We start from the raw sequence: 19,616 nt of genomic DNA on the forward strand, positions 1-19,616 counted from the left end.
ATTTAACGAACGAATTGAAGGAGACATTTTAATGACTCATAAAGACGAAAGTTATTCGTGTCGAGAGTTATGCCGGTCCTTGACTGTCAATGAGTAATGGTGGGTGTAAACTAGTAGCAGTTGAGAATTATTTTAGCATACTGTGGTCAGTACTGAACTTTTAAGTGGCCGTTTTGATATTGGCTACTCCTTTGTCAAAAAATTACGCCCGGTAAAGAAAGACAACGGCTGTTCAAGCTACATTCGGATAGATTCCAGACTATCAGTAATAATACTCTTGATTTCTGGGGAGTAGTGCTATTTTGCTAACTGTTTAGTTGATTTGTATCTTTCGACACCAGATATGTTTAGATGCAACCTATTACGATCACAAATCATAACATTACTTTTAATATTATTTTAAAAAACATATAGTTCTTGTAAATTATAAATGAAAAGGTTATAAGTATATAGTCACCTCTGATTTTGATGAAATTTGGAATATACCTTATTTAGGATCCAAGTTATTCGTGACAATTGAAATAATTCATCGGAAATGCCTTTCACCCGAGTTACGTCCTTTGTAAGTTACGCAGTGCCTCCACCAAAAATGTCATAATTCAGCACTGTGCAAATGTAATATACATTATTTTTGGACTAAACAATTTGGATTCAGTGAAATTAACGATGAGATTAGATTCACTTAAGTTAAGTTAAGGTGTGGGCTTTGGTAATTGTGCGATACACATTATTTACGTATTAATAACTTGGTTAAATGAGATTTAATTGAGTTTAGTTAGTTCAAGGTTAACATTACATTAGGTTGTTTTATAAGTAATTTACAAATCCGACAGAAAGCTACAGTCGTTTAAGTGATACGTCAGAATTCAAGACTTTAACTTAACCTTAAACATATGTTATGTTAGTTTTAATTAAATTTGACTGAAACCAAATTATTCAGTCAGAAAATAATCTATATTACACGTGTACAGTGCAAAATAACGAAATTTTGGTACGGGTACTGTGTAACTTTCGACGGACATAACTCGGGTGAAAGGAGTTCCGACGAATAATTTAAATTTTAGCGAATAACTAAGGTCCTAAATAAGTTATATTCCAAATTTCATCAAAATCAGAGGTAAATCCGTAATTGTATATAATTTCCAATGAAAAGTTTGCAATTATCACATATATGAAGTTTTTTAGTGAAAATTTCACGAATTTTTTGTGATTATTCAGCAAAAAATTGGGTTGTTTAATCTTTGCAGATTTGTTCTTTAATTTAATTACAAAAAAAAATTAACATTTATTTTCATTTACTTAAATGAGAATATAGAAGGAATCTGACACAGTTGTTAAATGGAATATTTATTATAATTACAGATAAACAGATTACTTTTCTGGAGGGAAGTAATAAGCGACTACTTTCTAATTTAATCAAATTAATTTTCTGTAACGTTTTTGTTTAAATGTAGTCTACATTAAGATGCGCATAATAAATCAAAATGGATATAAACTTTTAATTATCCAGTACTAGCTCCGATAGTTTTCAGTTATCCGGAAAATTCCATTAACTGGCATACATCCCTATTTCTGTACGATCAGTAATCTATATTTAACAATTTAAATATTTCACAACACTTTTTCTGTTATCGAATTTATGAACTTTTCATTAGTATACGATTAGAAAAACAATATATATTGATTAATATATATTAATAATATAACAGAAAACAATAGAAACAAAAAATATGATAATTTTTTAAACTAATATTTTTTTCTACGACATAAGTTATATGGACTCAGTAGTGAGTATTTTATCAATATTAGAAGCTCGTTATTGTGGTATAACCACATCCTTAATTGATCATCATTATTGTTCTGCGTAAATAAATTAATTAAAATTCGCATTTAAGCGAATTTATCAATAATTCTTTTTACAAATAGTTGTCTACAAACTCGAAGCTGATGCACGGAAATATGTGTTGGAAATTAAATTGTTATGAAATTTATACAAATTATATAATTATGTAGCGTGATGAAGATTATAATAAAACTTCATCAAGGAAATTATTGCTAATATATTTTTTTTTTGTTATCGCACCATTTGCTTAAATTTTAAGATATGGTGATGGAATTTTTTAGCGTATGAAAACTGCCGTTCCTGACTGGGATTCGAACCCGGATCCTCCGGATGAAGGTAGAGACACTACCACTTCACCACGGAGATCAGCAAAATGACAATATCAAACTATTATTTCTTTGAAATAATAAGGTCTGGTTGTAAATATGAGTGATAATTTATAGTGTAATTCATATAGCTTCTGTAGTCATTTTGTTTTTAGTCAAAAAATGATTCATAGAATGTAATAATTCTATTTTTTTATCCTTTGAATTATCGTTTTATCCAGGAATACGTTTAATATCTAATATTAGTATTGAACGTTGTATTTCATCGTTTTCTACTAAAAAAAATCCAGAAGTACCTTCTGTACTCTACATATAAATTTTATGTTCCTGAAACCATTCTGAAATATACATAGTCAAGAGCTATTTGTATGCAATATTTTAAGATTTATTTCCGGATCAAACGCCTAAAAAATGAATCTGGTAAAAAAATTCTCGTATTGAGTATAGCATTGTGTTGCGTTATCGTTCCATAGTTGACTGTTTACCTATATCTAATAAAGATTAAATTTTTTTTTTTTCTGTAGCTTGTTATAATAAAGTGAAGAAATTTTATAAAGCGCACTCGGTAACACAATCCCTGATAACTCGAAATCCTTGATAATGCGAAGTTGTTTTCTTTTCCTTGATAAAACCTACGTTACACAAAAAAACCGTGGATAACAAAAAAAAAATTTGGGGAATTGTACCTGTATATGTCGAAGTACATAACTCGAACGAAATACTTCTATAGTAAAAAAATAATAAAGAGGTATAGTAAATAAATAAAGTTATAGTAAATAATAAAGCGGCTATAGTAAAAAAAATAATGATTTCCTAAATCGACTTATTACGATTTTACGAGATTACCGCCAGATTAAAAACGAATTAACAACAACTTATTAACGCTTAATTTGATGCCGACTTCAAAAAGTTATATTTTTAAAAAAATTCTTGAATTTTTATGTGAATATACTTTTTTTATACTAAAATGCATATGTGAAACAAAATCAGACCACAGGTTAATATGTTTTAACAATCGAAGAATTAAGTTCCTTTTTTGTTGATAAAAAATGTTACTTAAAGTAATAACTTAAATAAATTCTAGTGTTGTAAAAAAAATAAATCTTTAAACAAATATTAAAGTAGATAATTTTTTTATTAAACATTTTTAGTTAAGTTGTACGAAAAAACTTTCAACTAAAAACTTTCTGTGCAAAATAAAAAAAAATTAACGAAATTAACTATTCTGTTGATAATTCATACAAGAAAAGATAATTAATTAATTTGAGAACCTCGTTATTTTTTTGAAGTCTGTTTAAAAATTAATTTTTAATTCTGTAAGAAAAAATATTTTAATTTAATTTTTTCTTTCTTCAAAATATGAATTAAACTTCATTATATGCCTAAATGCGGTAAAAGGATTTTGAATAATGTTTCATTGTTAATACTAGTTTTTTTATGGTAGTAACTAAACAACCTTATGAAACCCTACATTTTACGTATTTTAACATGTGCTTGCGTTTGTATTTTTTTTTTTTTTTTTTTTTGGCGAGCGCGTGCGCATATATACAGGTGCTTGTAAGTGGGCAGATGCAATTTTTTGAAGTAATCCAGTATGTTAATTCAGTATGTAATCTTTGATAAAAACATAAACAAACTGTAAAGGCACGGCTTAACAAATGATTTATTTTTCTTTTTAGTCTGATATATTTTTGTAAGAAACCTATCAATTTATTTTTTTTATATACACACACACACACATATATATATATATATATAAATAATCAGGACCAAATTTATTGTATATCATTCGGTTTACCTTTGGTACATTAATTTTTATTAAATATTAACATATTTATTATTAAAAGCGTTTTAAATTTATTAACGAAAAACTATAATTCATGGTTATAGAAAGGTCAAGTTTGTGGGCGCTTTATTACGTCAGTTATTATCTCACGTAATTTATTTTTTTTCCGTGTCTATCTTCACTCTTCCTTGTCTTCTTTTCCTTTTTATTTTATATTCCTACTTATTTGTTCTTTTAATTATATCTAAACTTTTCTTGTTTTATTTTTTATTTTTTAATTATTTTAAAACATATAGATCAGATGTAGCTATAGGCTCATTTAATTTAAATATTTTACGGTATATATACTTTGTTTATAATAATAATAATTATTATAGTTACGTTTATTAAGAATAATGTTTTTGGCGGTAAAATTTTGTACAAATATTTTTTTTTCTCGCGTATCTTCTTATGTAACTTTAGCAAAACGGGGAAAATATTTAATTAAAATTAATTTTATAATCGCAATAATAATTTATAATCATTAAAAATGCATTTCTTTTTACTATAAAACCTACTTCCGGTTGCCTGTGGGCGGGTTATTGAGCTCGTGCTTATTTTTTTTTTTTTTTTTAGAATTTTTTACGAACAAAAGGAAATGCATTTTCATCAGTCTACCAACACTTCCTTCTCTTTTTTTGTTCGGCATCCCTTATCGTTTTAATTTACCTTTGTTCTTTTATTTTTGTAATATAATCACGACATTGCTTTCACTTCTCCGTTGTCTGTTGCGTGAACATATATTCATTGGAGGTTTCTCTCATATATCATTATAAATTTTATTTCATCTAAAATTACTAACACTAGATTATTCTTAATATCCTAAAAGTTATTACATTAATATAAGTAAAGACTCTTCTAGAGTAAAAATAATATATACTCAATGAAAAGGCGATATATAACCACTTCAGTGGTCATTCTCCCTACTAAATCTGGAATGAGATACCTTTTTTAAGCACGGAAGTACCATTTTCAAATTTGACTACTAGTACGGTTGCAATCGCTTACTAATGAATGCTATTTAATCCACACATTGGCAATGAAAAGAACTATATTAAAACAATGCAACAAGTGATGATTCCTATTCTTTTGTCCTACTTGGGAAATTCCAGTTGAATTTGTCTGGTGGTTATGTTATAATCACTTCGTTTCTGGTTAACCAATTAAAAATAGAATTTTTTTTAATAATTATATTAAAATTCTTACAAAATATCATTTTTGACAAAGAAAACCTGTTTAAAATTTATATTTGTAAATTACAGTAAATGATTGCATTAACAAAAGTTTTATCATCTTTGGGATAAATGAGGATATTTACAATAATTTAAATTTGAATAATAAAAGATTTATTTAAAGGAATTTAAGTTTGTTAGAGTTTTATAAATTTTAGTCCGATATAAATAAATTTACTATTAGTTTTTGAAACGTTATCGGTTATTTTACTAGAAAATTAGATAAAATTTTTTATCTAATTATTTTCCTGGTATCAGTTCTAGCTATGTAGCTATGCTACAAGAAGAAAAATATGGTAATCTATCTAAAAATGGGTATGATTTTTTTTCATTTCTTGACGTTTCATGACTCCGGGGCCCCTAGAAAAAAAAGGTCGGGAGTAATGATCGTATGTATGTACTTGTGTCGGCGTGATTGTGAATCTTAGTAAGTTTTTACCGAATAAACTAATTTTTATGAAATTTGTTACAGAGACTTGTGTATGTGGGAGCTATTTGTTGGTAAATTTTGGGTTCAATATTTCCAAGCGGTGAGGTTTATTTGGTGATAGTTTGTTTGGAGTCAATTTTCTCCTAATTTTTAACCGCTCTTTATATTAAGCTATTGAGCTTATTAAGCATGCGTACATTCTTGTCTTACTATTTTAAAAAAAAAGGTTTGTCCCAAATTCTCCTCCTTCCACAAAAATCGAAAAAAAATTTACCTTTTTATTTATAGCACATTTTTTAACCAAACTTTATTTTTTTCCTAGGGAAAGTAGTAATGCAAACAACCCAAAAAAAAAATATTTTGGGAACAATATTGAGGATAGGTAAGCCGATCAGAGTTTAAAATAATTTTTTGGAATCTTTAAAACTTTTTTCAGTTCATTTAAACTTTGAATAATATTACAATAAAATTTCATCACAATAAACCAATAAAAATAAATCTTGATAACTTTCTATTGATTGTACATTTTTCAGTAAAATTTGTTTTACTTTTTTCCATTTAACATAGTAAACGTAGACAGATAAAAAAATTTCTTAGGAGGTTATTTTGAGAATGGGGGAGCAGAAAAAAGTAAAACATATCGATTTTTTAATTTTTAAAATTTTTTTCATGTATTTTTTTTCCACTATAAGAATAAATTACCAATGCCAGGAAAGTATTATAAGTTGTCAAATTTTTTTTAATATACATTGTTTTTAAAATAAACAATATTTAAAATAAGTTTAAGCGGTTTCAGACTGTAGGACGAAGTATAATGATATTAATAAATACTATTAGCAGAATAAAACAACTCGACTAAACTATTAAAAAATGTTTTATTTTTATTTTTGTGTTTTTTAATTGTAAAATATTACATTATATTAATACTTATTTTTCTGTGTATTAATAAAAATGTCTTGGTGTATTAAACTTTATCGTGACTAAATTTCATTAAATATTGTTGAAATAATTGCAACAATAGGTTCTCCAACAGGTGAGGGTAATAAAAATAATCTTTATTGCTCGTTTTATTTTATATTATTACAACAATAAAAGTAACGATTACAAAATTTACAGTTGATGAAGTAAAAATGACTTAATCGAATGCTAATTAGTGTTTACAAAAATTCAACGTTAACAACACGCGATATACAGTGATCGCACGGCAGAAAAAATTATACGACTATTATTGGGGGTTACAGAAAAACTAGTGTTTACTGGTGTTACGAAGCGTGGAATACGAGTTGTTCGAGCGACAAAGATCTGCCTGCCTAATATTCTCCCAAAAACTTTAGGCGAGTATTTTTATATTTATTTAACTGCAAGAAGGAAAGTATGGTAATACGTCAAAAATTGGGAATGTCTTTTTCTTGACGTTTCATGATCCAGGGACCCCCCAAAAAAAGCAGTTGGGGTAATTTTCGAGCTTACTAAGTTTTTACTGGATGATTGATTTTGATGGAATTTGATACAGAAGGTATTAAGTTTTTTAAGGGTCATTTTTCTTCAAATTTTGCAAACATAACCCCCACTTTTTATTAAGCTGCAGTACATTCGAACATACTTCTTACCATTTTCAATAAATTTCCCTCCCCAAAATTATCTCCCTTCTCCGAATCGAAGAAATCGATAAAGCTATCTTCTTTATGTCATCTTAGGCATAGTAGTAGTGCAAACGATCTCGAAAAAATTGAAATTTTATATTTAGTGACAGTTTTATATCTATTTAACAGATATATTTTTTGTAAAAAGTGATTTTTGAAATAATATATCTTAGTGGCCTTTACTTTTCCTGACGAAACCATGCAGGCCTACTTTTATTTACTAGGTGATTCTTCTTAAGATTTCATCGGTGCATTCTTGGGCTTCTTTACTCAACAATTTTTTTACATCATCTGAGCTATCTATATAAGCTAAAATAATTTTAAACAAAAAAATAGCTTCTGTTTAATTTTTAAGATGAAACTCTATTATTTTTTTTTTTGTGAATAATTCCATCAATCGTTAAATTGTATTAAATCATTAATCAATAGTACTGTTGAATCATTAGCTTCAATATGTTATTTAACAAAGTTTTGAATCGATTGCAAATAATTACAACTTATATGCGGGGAAAGTTTAAATATCCAAATACGATTTATATTAATACCGGAGTGTTCGTTCCCCACTCGGAAACGCGCGCTCACACACACACACACATACACATACACATACACATACACATACACATACACATACACATACACATACACATAAAATAGTAGGCCAACTGTTACAAAAAGTTTCCTTTGTTTTGAGGAGTTAAGTTAGCTTATTAACATATAGATTATAGACGTCTGCACCTATGACTGAATTTGTATATTAATTCAAGGTTAAATATTTATCTTAAAAATATCAGTCTTAATTAAAATAAATCTACATTCGATTTTTTTTAAAGAAATTTCCTTCGATACAACATTCCATCGAGTGTACGAAAATTCAGGATAATGTTACTAATTAGTGACTAGCATCACAAATATTTTTTATTTTGAAACTTAAAATTCTTTTTAAATTCGTTTAACTACACAAAAATTTTGATATAATGCTAGAAGTGTAAGAAGCATCTTGGATAATTTATTTTGACAAAAATTGAGAACTTATAGTAATAAACTGCAAATGACTATCCCTTCTCACGGATTATTATCCTTAACGGTAAATTCGTTATAATGTAATAACATATAATAATTTTCCTACGAATATTTACTCAATAAAAATAAATATAAAACAACCGTTCTCACTTTTATTTCGTTCATATTTCAGCGGTGATATAATTAAAAAAAGATAATTAATTAAGAAAATTAGATAAAAATTAACATAAATACTGGTGTTGATTTAAAAATTTTGGTGAAATTTTTGGAGTATTTTTTTATTTAATGAATTCATATTTATTTTTCGTAGAATATGTAACTGAATTATGTTTATCTGGCATCATAAACATTAAACGTCAGGATAGTTCTTTCTTCTCGACGTGTCTTTTACCCTTGCGAATAAAGGAGGAGAAATGTGTTCTCTGAATTTAGTTTATCAAAAGAAATATTTTGTCGTATATAAAATCTACTTAAATGATCGTAATGATTTCAGTAGTTAACCTTACTTGATACCATTGTACAGGGATTTGAAAGCGACGATAAACCAAAAAGAGGTTCTTATTTTGGGATTAAAATGAATAGGTTTCAGTAACACCATCGTACATTAATTAGTTGGCTATATGACGCGATTTCGTTTTGAATGTTTTGAATTAATAGTTTTTAACCACCAGAAATTAATATTTGTTATTCTAATAGTTAAAGTATTCTTTCTCTCTTATGTATTAATATGTCATATGTAATATTCCTTAAGATGATAGATTTTTACTTGGTATTACTTTTAATTTTTAATCTTAAAAATCCAAAATGTTTACGAGTAAATTATTTCGCTGCATTATTTCTGTAATTCAGCTTTAGAAAGAAATTTAAGACTGGTACAATTAAATAAAAATAGTTTATTTTACTAAATATTTCTTCTTTAAATTTGCTTAGAAAAGAAAGAAAAAAACATTGATTTTACAGTTATTAAGTAGACATTGAAGCTACTACACAATTGTCCGAATATTTTGTTATAATTATAAGTTATAGGTACTTAAAATTATTTATGAAAATCTGTTCTTTCATCCGTTATTGTTCAGCATTTCTTCTCAGCATCTTAACTGTATATATATCTAATAGTTTCTTAGATTATGGAATTAGTTGTTTCACACTTTGTACTTAATTAAAAAAGTGAAATTAGGCCCAAATTCCAACTTTTAACTTAATTATTCTTATTTTAAAAAGCGTAAAGAACCATTTTTTTTTTTTTTGTATAAATGTTTTTTTTGTATAAAATATTTCTTTGATGAAAAAAAAAATTATTTATAGTTGGACCAACAAGTCATTAGCGACTTATTAGTGCTACGTAATTGTACCGGTAAAATTAGTAGTCTTGAAAGTGATAATTCCTAAGAAAGATGGGTAATTGAAACCTAACCATCAATGATCACCGGTATTCATGATCTATTATTCAAAATCCGAGTAAAATCTCTATTGGGATTTGAACCTGAGAACTCTCAATTTCTAAATCAGCTGATTTATGACGATGAGTTCACCATTATACCATCCCGGTGCTCAATGGTTTATTATTAATAAACTTAGTATAATAGAATATATATGAAAGTTTATTTAAAAATACCGATCTTTTTTTTAAGTTTGCTTAAGTTTTGCTGATTGTGACGTTTTATAACTCTTTAATCAAAACTAAGCGGATTAAGTTTTCTACCGGTGAAAATGCTCTTATAGAATAACGTTCAATAATTTATTACCGTAGTTTTGAAAAAAAAAAAATACTGTAGTTCAATAGTTGTATACCGCGCTTTTATAACCGATAGTGACCTTAGGAAAAACAAAGTTGAAATGTCGAGCATCAAATAATTTGTATTCGGTAGACAAGAGTGCATAATGATGTTATGACTTTGTATGCACGCGTATCGTGCGCGCATTTAGGTAGTCGTAGTGGTGGAAGTGAAGCGCGCTGAGTGAGTGACCCAGTTGGGATGGGAGCGTCACGGCGCGGATATATTGATCCGGGATGGGTCCTGTGGGATGGGTGGGGGGTGCCGGGCCCTCAGTGATGCTGGCCCATGTCGCGGTACCACACCTACCCTTTGCGGAAGGTCGACCAGCTTCGCTGGGGAGCCCTCCAGCATGTCGCTGTTATAAATTCACAAGGATTTCTGGTATAAATATTTTATTTTTAGCTGTATTTTAGTTACTTTTTTTTGTTATTTTAACTTATATTCGTATAAAACGAAAAATATACCGGAGCTAGTAGAAGTGACGATCATACTGTGCCTGCGCGCTGACTTACCCGCCAGTGTCAGTTCGTATTCACGTAACTTAGCCTACCATAAAAACATAAACAAACTCACAGATATACTATAATATTTTTCTAATTATAGTATCTCTATTTTCGTATTCTACATAAATACTTTTTTGTCTTATTAAATTTGTAGGTTATCGTAAAGTATATATATAATTATTTATATGCGGCTACCTTTTTAAATTTTTATTTTTGTTATTATTTTATTTACATTTCTTATCATTTTTTTATCATTCTACATATAGTTTTAAGAATAACCTGTGATTTGAAATGGTATAAGGAACAGTTTTTACGCCGATCAGCTAATGTACTAAAATAATAGTTTTACTTTTTCTATTACCTAAAATACTTATTAATTAAAAATTTAGGTATGCTAAAGTTTTAATTTTATTTCATTTTTAGAGTTTAGTAACTATTTTATTAATCAACTGTAACATGAAGTATACTAGTACTTCGTAATTATTATTTTTTATAATGAACCAAATTATTTAATAAACTTTTATATTCGGATCGGTTAAAACAGACTTCTTGGTTTGATCTCCTGAACCGACAGTTGACTTTGATTTCTTTATATTCATTGGAATCGAATGAAGGACTTAACACCGGATGAGATCGACTCTTCCTATTAATAATTGGCTCACAGCTATTGTAGTAGTACAATGTAGTGATGTTTTAGTACTATACACTTGGCGCGTTGTATTTTTGTCGGTTACTTTTAAGCTTAATAACTTAATTAACGATAATTTAAAGATTTACGTTCATAATTGTAGTAAAAAATCTATGGTAATCTTATTTTATTCCCCAATCGTTTTTCTATTGACGTATAAAGTTTTTATTTATCATCAAAAAACTGAAGAAAACTACATTTTTATGACTTTTTCAAACTAACTCGATTTTATGTCTGAGTAATGCATCCCCTTCCCAAGAAAAAAAATACGAAAGGTTTGCTTTATTTTCGACTTAATCTTTTCTCAACATTTGCACAGTACGATATTTTATGATCTATGGATTTACTAGTTATTGCCTATTTTTTCAATTATCTACGAGTAATTCAATCAGGAATGATTGTTTTGCGTATTTGTATTCTTTGTTAGGAAACATATAGCAGATATTTCATGTACCTTTAAAAATTACAGAACGTAAATGTTTGTATTTTAATCAAAACTTTCTTACCTTTTTTTTTTATTACATGGTTACAATGAACCGTTTCGTTGTGTCCCTTCGGAACATAAATAACAATGTTTTGTTAAACTTTTCAAACTCTCTAACGTCTTGCTCAACAAGGCAACAGGGCTGAAAAGTTGGATAGTATATAGAAAGAAGAAACTCTTAACGAAAGGAAAATTTTCTCGCGGTTGATCTTATAATCTTCATAGTCCAAAGTCAACTTAGATGAAAAAATCGGTAGTAAAAATTTATTTGCTAATAGCTTTAATTTTTTCTTTGTTTTTACTAATTGCTGGATGACTTTTTACTACGAATATTAAAATTAATTAAAAAAAAAACAATTTAACCAGTTATATACGTAATTTTAATGACTTCTCATTGATGAGATTCGTAGTTGAAAAGTCAAGCTTTATCGTTCATTTTATGTACTGTACATTGTATAAGCAGTACATTTAAGTACATTCCCGCTGTTCTTAAAATATTACGTAGTTCAAACACCGTATGTTTATTTCTTTTTATAGATCTTCTGACTGAGTATTTCGTATGTTATTTGATTGATTGATCTATCATCTAATTTGATTATATTTTCGTTCCTGTGTGGTATTAATATGTATACTGATTGGAAATATATTGATAGTATCATATATTTTTAATTTTGTATTTATCTTTTTATACAATTAGTTCTTGCCATCTATACTTACTTCCGTTACCAAATTAATGTACTGAAATTATCATAAGATATAACTGAAGCTTTTTTGTTTATTAATTTTTTTATAATCTTTAAGCATAATTTACAGCACTATTTTTATTTTTCATAGACCTTTTTTTTTGTTTTTAATTGTACAATTGATCTAATTTACGTCACTCTGCTGTACGACAATACAAAAACCTTACTAAATATATTACCTAATGTGCATATATAGGTTACTTGTAAAAATATTATAGTTAATTATATTAAAAACAGTTTAATAATTTTCCACTGTCTTACTAAAATAAAAAAACTTAATAATTTTGAAATAAAAAAGTACTAATTTTTTTATAGGAATAACTAATAGGCTTTTTATAAGCTTTTATCTAAAAACATAAGATATAAATAATTGTTCTATTAAAAAATTTGTCTTTATAGGTTGTTGTGTGTGCTACTAAAGATGATGGCTTTATTTAAATGAGTATATTTTTCTAAAGCATTTTAAGAATCGCAATTATTACTATAAAAAAATGAATTTTATCATCTTATTATTAATGACGTGGAAAAGTGGAATAATCAATGTAAAAATTTTTAGTTTCTTTTTTTTAATTTAGATTTTTAAACCGGATGCAGATAAAGAGATTCTAACGCTCAAATCCGAGTAAAGACAATTACTTTTTTACGGATTTAAATGCTAGATCATGGATACCGATGTTGTTTAATGGTTGGGTTTCAGTTAACCACACATCTCAGGAAGGGTTACCACACATCTCAGGAAGGGTTGACCTGAGACTATACAGGACTAAATTCATTCACATTCATAAGTATCATCCTCTAAAGTAATACTTTGCGGTGGTTCCGGAGGCTAAACAGAAAAAATGAGAGATAAAGAGATAAGAATTTTATTTAAACGGTTAAATGTTGAAAATTCTCATAAATCGTAGGTTTTTAAGAATGTACTGATTATAATTTAAATTTTAATTGATAGGTTTTTACCTTATGCACTTCATTTTGTTCATATCTTAGAACGGATGATGAAAAATTATCCTAAATAAAGTATATTGCAAATTTTTTTTGTAATTTGTCTATAATTTGTATTAGCTTGTAAGATACATGTATTGCATAACATTATTCACTCTTTTTTAAATTGATAATGATCGAATAAATAATCTCTAATTTATACAAATGAAAGAATGTGACATGTATAAAATTTTACTAGTTTAGGATTACCATAAATATACTGATTAAAATGCCCAAACATCCCAGAATATTTTTTTGTTTTATATCATTAACAGATTTATCAAATCTGTAATGAATTATTTTATTATCTACTACCGGGGGGCTTAATTCATTTGTTATTTATAAACCGATTGATCGGTTAGACTATGTAATTATTGAAAATATAAGAGCTGTAAACCGTTAAGTAAGCTCTGTATATTTAATTATTTAATATCATGTTTGATACTTAACAACTTAATTCAATTTTTAACCTGTCTGCATTTCCTTAATTATATCAGAAACGATTTCAAATGAAAAAAACAAGTATTTTTCTTCGAGTCGAGAATCTAATTACAACCTTTGTTAGATTTATTTTTCATTATTATCCTTAAAAGGTTTTTTAATAGCTTCTTTTAGTTTGCCAAATGTAATTATTTTAAAAAGCTATTTTTCTCGTTCTGGGTAACTTGGTTCTCATCGTTTGCTTTACTTTTATGGGGGAAATTAATTTTTTTTTTAATTTCCGGAACCGAGTCAAGATTCTTCATGCATGGCCCTTAAATATTAAGAGATTGAACTTTAATTTGAATTTGTGTATCTTGGTATAGATTTTAAAAAGCAATAGCTTTTGAGCGAAATAACTTTTCTTCATATTCTGTTTATTTGTTCATATTCTGTCATATTTCTGCACGCATTTTCTGTTTATTTAACAGGCTAACCTTATCGGTTGAAATTGTTTTGCGTTGTTTTGTTGTGTAATTCAACTGTAGAGTTTTTATGTTTGAAAATTCATAAAAATACTTCCATTACCGTATTAAATAGAAATATTTATAAAAGAAAAACCTTTATTCCATTTTATGAAGAAATGCTTCATCAAGAATCGATTTTATTTTATGAAGATACCTTTCAAAAAATCTCTTACAGAACACATACAAGATACCTTCCAGAAAATCAATTAAAACTGTTCTAAGTTGTTGTGCGTGAATAAGATTAATGAGAATTTCGTGACGGTTAAAATTTTTTTTACAATAGTACTCTGATACTTTCAGTCTAGAAGCTGGATTTTTTCATCGTATAAAATGAAAATCCATCTCATCTGTTACCATGAATTTTGTTTCCATAGATTTACTACCGTTTTCCCTCGCTATAAAACTTTCCTATTGTAATTTCATAACATATATTTTAAAGAAAAAACGTTGAAATTTCATATTTATGTGAATTCTGTCAGTAATATTCAGTAATATTTTCATCAAGCGTTTTTCAGTTTACCTTAGTCATAAAGGTTAGTTTAGATTTTCTAAACAACTTTGAAGTTTAAATATATATTATATATGTATATACACTATTATTACTGTGCAAAAATAACCACTGGGTAAGTTAGATTTCTTACAAAATGTTAGTAATATTCATTGAGATGTATTTACAGTTTTTCAACGTTTGGTATTAAAGTTAAAAAGTTAAAGTTAAAATAAATAGTTCATGACACAAAAGTTTTGAGAGTACGTTTTAAAGCGTATCATTCGATCTTCCTGTCTAGTGTCTACTAATTGACTAGTTGTTACAGTAATACATTTGTACGTTTTAAAACTTGATTCCAATTTAGTTGAGAATATTTTATTTAAAAAAGTATTTAAATTGCTATTATTGCTATTTTATTCTAGCTTAAACATATACGGCAATATTTGCTTTTTAATAGTAAAATATTCTCTTTTTTTAGTTTATGTAAAATAAACAATAACTTGTGTTCTCGGTTGTATGCGTGCTGATACCGTGGGCGTTTCTGACATCAATATTATACGTAAATATGGTATGCTAAAATAATTTTCCTTTGTTCATAGCGCATATTATGATAACAGGGAAATTCAAGACATTTTCCTTGAAAAGTACTGTTTGACATATAAAAACGATGGATCTTTTTGCAGCTTCAACAATGGGAAGCTTTTAAGTCATGCCACCTACGACATTCTCTATTCTCTCAAAATGTGGGCGAATCATTTCAATGTAAAAAATATTTGTTATAGTTTTCATGAACATTAGAGTTGGTATATTAAGATAATAGAGTTTTCAGAGAGGATTGCTTTATCCTTAAAAATTGTGCTTCAATTGTATTTTTTTCTGTGTGTTGTCTAGTATTATGTCGTAATTTTTTTCTAAGTTTTTTTTTTTTGAGTCTTAAAACAAAATGTTATTGTAATCCAAATACCTATTTTACTTTTAAGTTAACAGTTAAGAAAGCCGATTTTTTTTTGGATCCTATAGAAAAACTTTTTACCATGTTTTTGGTAAACTTCTGTCATTGGAATACAATTAACAGCAGTTAATAGAATTGGAATGTACAATTAGTGTCTGGACCAACTGCTGAGTTACGCAGCCTAACCCTACGTTCTACTGTCTAACGGTAAATCGTAGTTTATATCTATTTTTATTTTCTGTTCAAAAGTTTAAAAACCAGTTACCTTTTAATTAAAGCCAAAAACTCAGAAAAGTTAAAACTGAACAAAAACTCAGCTGTGATATTTCGGGAAGTTAAAACATCAAATTATTTTTGTTAAATCACTGTTATATTAATATTTTCGTGAAAGAGTTGTTGGATACCATTCTAATAACAAAATACAATTTTATTATGCTACAGCAACAAATGTTGAAACCTATCGAAATAATTGAATGAAACTGTTTCTTTTGATGTAATTGCTAAAGGGTTTTACTTTTGAGAGTTTTTGAACAAAGTAAAACAAGCTGAATGAAATAGAAAACTAGTTTGTTGTTGAATATCATATTAGATATTGCTTTAATCAAATAAAGTTTCTTATTACGTTTGATTTAACTTCATGTTTATAATTATAATCATTTTATGATATAATTTTAATAATATAAAATCTAATAATCGTATAAGGGCTATTTTGAAAATTAATGTAGTTCAATTATAAGCATTTTTAATATGAAAATATCAATCTATTTGACACTTTTCTGATTATTATCACTCGGAAATGTCTTCCCGCTCAAAAATTCCTTCATACTTTTGAACAGATAGAAGTCGATCGGAGCAAGGTCTATATACTATGTCAGGTGAATGAAATCGTCCCATCCAGATATTTACAAAAAATTAACCCGAATTATTTTTCCTGTTAGCTTAAATTCCATAGCTACAGAATGTGTTCGTGATCGTTAGCCCCGATTCTGCAATTTTAGGTAGGCGAAACTACTTCAAGGAACGTTTCAAAGTAGATTTCAAAACGTACACAGCAACCAGTTGTGTAATTTTAATCGGTTCTCCTTTTAAAGTACAAAAATATATTTCCCAGATTTCACAGTTAGCGGCAATGTCGATAGTTTTATTTATTCTTAAACTTTTTAACTCGCACGTAAATGACCGTAGGAAAGTATAGCAGATGGTAGACTACAGAAAGTAATACTTAAACTGTACGGTTTAACATCTCCAGGAAAAAATATTTTTAAGGACGATTACCGTTACAGCCAATATGAGTGATGGAGATACGACTGGTGTAGTTCTCCTCCGTCTTTGTTGTAAATAATAGCTAAGTGTCAGCTAACCTTGAGTTCCGCAGATATGCCAACCTCCGCAAAAAAAAAGATTACGAATCATCTTTATTTTTAGTTTTTTTAAGATAACTGTTATTTAAATCTGAAATTTCAAGATACCTTTCTTACGATTTCTTTCTTCCGTTTAATTTTATTTAAAAAAAAAATTAAAAAAAATAAGTTGTATCTGTAATATTTTTTTGATTATTACTTCAAACGATAATTTAATGCTTTATAGATTTATCTAAAAATAAGTTACGGTTTAATAATTTGCTATATCAATATTTTGAAAGAAATTCGTGTGATAAGGATATTTTTTGTAGAAATTTAACTTTGTTGTCATTTTGATTTGTGTACTGTCCGACAATAAATTAGAATAAACAAGTTGACTTTGAACTTTGTTGATTTCGGTTTGAATCTTAAAAGAATATAATTTCAATCAAAAAGGAAAACTGATCCCTGGTTTGATCCATTCTTTAATTTTTTTTATAATTCTCTGTTACCGTTTTTTCTATAGGTCTTTGTTACCCGAGCCTAATGTTTTTCGAAGCATTTCCAAAGTGCACGCTAGATCTACTTATAAAAAAAAATCGATTTCATTAGATTTCTTTTTTTTCTGTTTAGCCTCCGGAACCACCGTCAGGTATTACTTCAGAGGATGAATGGGGATATGTATGAGTGTAAATGAAGTGTAGTCTTGTACAGTAGACCATTTCTGAGATGTGAGTTTAATTGAAACCCAACCACCAAAAAACACCAGTATCTACGATCTAGTATTCAAATCCGTATAAAAGTAAGAATGAAAGTCAACGGATGTACAAAACATGTTTTCTACTTTTCTGTTTTACTGGAAGCTTTAGTAAAAATTAAATCTATTCTAAACTTTGATAAGAGTGAAATCATATCTATTTCTGTTAGAATGAATTCTTGTCTTTACAGAAATAATGAAAAAAACTGTTGAATATTTGTCAAAAACAACAAGCTGTATGATGCGTAATCGTCATAACAATGGGTTTACATGTTCTGACTAATGTATACTTTTGGAATTTCCCACGGATAATATAACTAACTAAAAATAACGAATTTCCCACGGATAATATAACTAATAGCTAAAAATGTTAGTATATTTCTTTTCATCAATGTTCAGTGATCTCTATTTTAAAATTTCGTAAATCATTTTCCTTGAATACCAAAATGAGTCAGTTTCAAAACGTTTGTGTTTTCCTCAAAGTAATGCAGTTTCAGGAAAATAGGGTCATAATTTAATATATACACTATCATAGTTCATCCGGTTGTTACAACCAAGCCTGCAAGGACAAAAATAATGGAAAGATAAAGTCTAAAATAATAATCTTTTCATTGTCTACTGCTTATTTCCAAGTTTGACAATAATTGATCTAAAAGTAAAAGTTATTTTTTTAAAGCGGTTTTAAAAAAAAATTATTTCCAGTTTCAGTATAAATGAAACGATCAATCAGAGAGAAATGAAAATAGTTGTATGAACAGTATATTATTGAAAGAAATTGAAAGGATTTGATATAATTCGTGAAATAAGCGAAGTAGTGTTTATTAATTACACTATGATTAAGATAGTCATGAATTCGAACTCCTGGTCGAGTTTTTATTAAATAATTCTATATAATTTTATTGCTTCATTAAATTTACTAGTATATGTCTGAACAATACCAACATGCATCATCTAGTTATCACCAAAATTCATCACTAATGTCCAAGTTCAAATTCGTGCTCATTTCACGGTATTTTAAACCAAATAGCCATTCTGCTCGGAGTGGTATTTTATTACAGAATTTTTCTCTATCGTGTATAACTACGTATTTGATTTGCAATAAAAGTATTGAAAAGATTTCTCTTGTATAAATAACTGGTTCGGTAAACTGAGATCTAGGTTTTTAGTGAATCTGTTATCTTTGATTCAACTAAGCGTTTCGTGTTTTTTTTTTACAAGATGATTAAATTTAACTCATTCGTTGAATTTTTACAGATAATTTAACTATTAAAATTGTAATGTTCACTTTACTGTTACGCTAAATATTATTCACAATATATTATATTCCGTAATTATAGATTAATTTAATTTATATTTTCAACCTTCTATCGTCTTCCTACGTAATTCACTTTTTCAGTTTTTCTATTATCGTTTTTGTAAGTGCGATTGTTATTTTCTCTACTACTCAGAACCTTTTCTTTGTTATAAATTAGTAGAATAACAAAAATCTCTTAGGCAAAAATTTCTCTTCAGTTAACCTTTAAAAGCCGTGAAGGCAATCACGCTTTGCATACAACTAACTAACTACACGTTCTGACAATTATCCTCTCTATTTTCAGAATTTTATCAATTCGGTTTTTCTGAGTGATTTT

The 19,616-nt window shown here is 27.6% G+C and overlaps 1 protein-coding gene across 4 annotated transcripts in view; it reads left to right on the forward strand.

The window, feature by feature from the left end:
* The window catches only part of Dyrk2 (Dual-specificity tyrosine phosphorylation-regulated kinase 2), a 395,412-nt gene that overhangs the window by 224,420 nt on the left and 151,376 nt on the right, over positions 1–19,616 (forward strand). The window contains exon 1 of one of the 4 annotated variants that reach the window (XM_075356133.1): positions 10,393–10,481. The exons of the other annotated variants lie outside the window; for them this stretch is intronic. The gene's annotated coding sequence lies outside the window, so the exon portion shown is untranslated. Of the gene's footprint in view, positions 1–10,392; positions 10,482–19,616 lie in introns of those variants that run through there. 4 annotated transcript variants of the gene reach the window in all.

This window comes from Lycorma delicatula, chromosome 2, assembly GCF_047948215.1.
Source record: "Lycorma delicatula isolate Av1 chromosome 2, ASM4794821v1, whole genome shotgun sequence".
Taxonomy (NCBI): domain Eukaryota; kingdom Metazoa; phylum Arthropoda; class Insecta; order Hemiptera; family Fulgoridae; genus Lycorma; species Lycorma delicatula.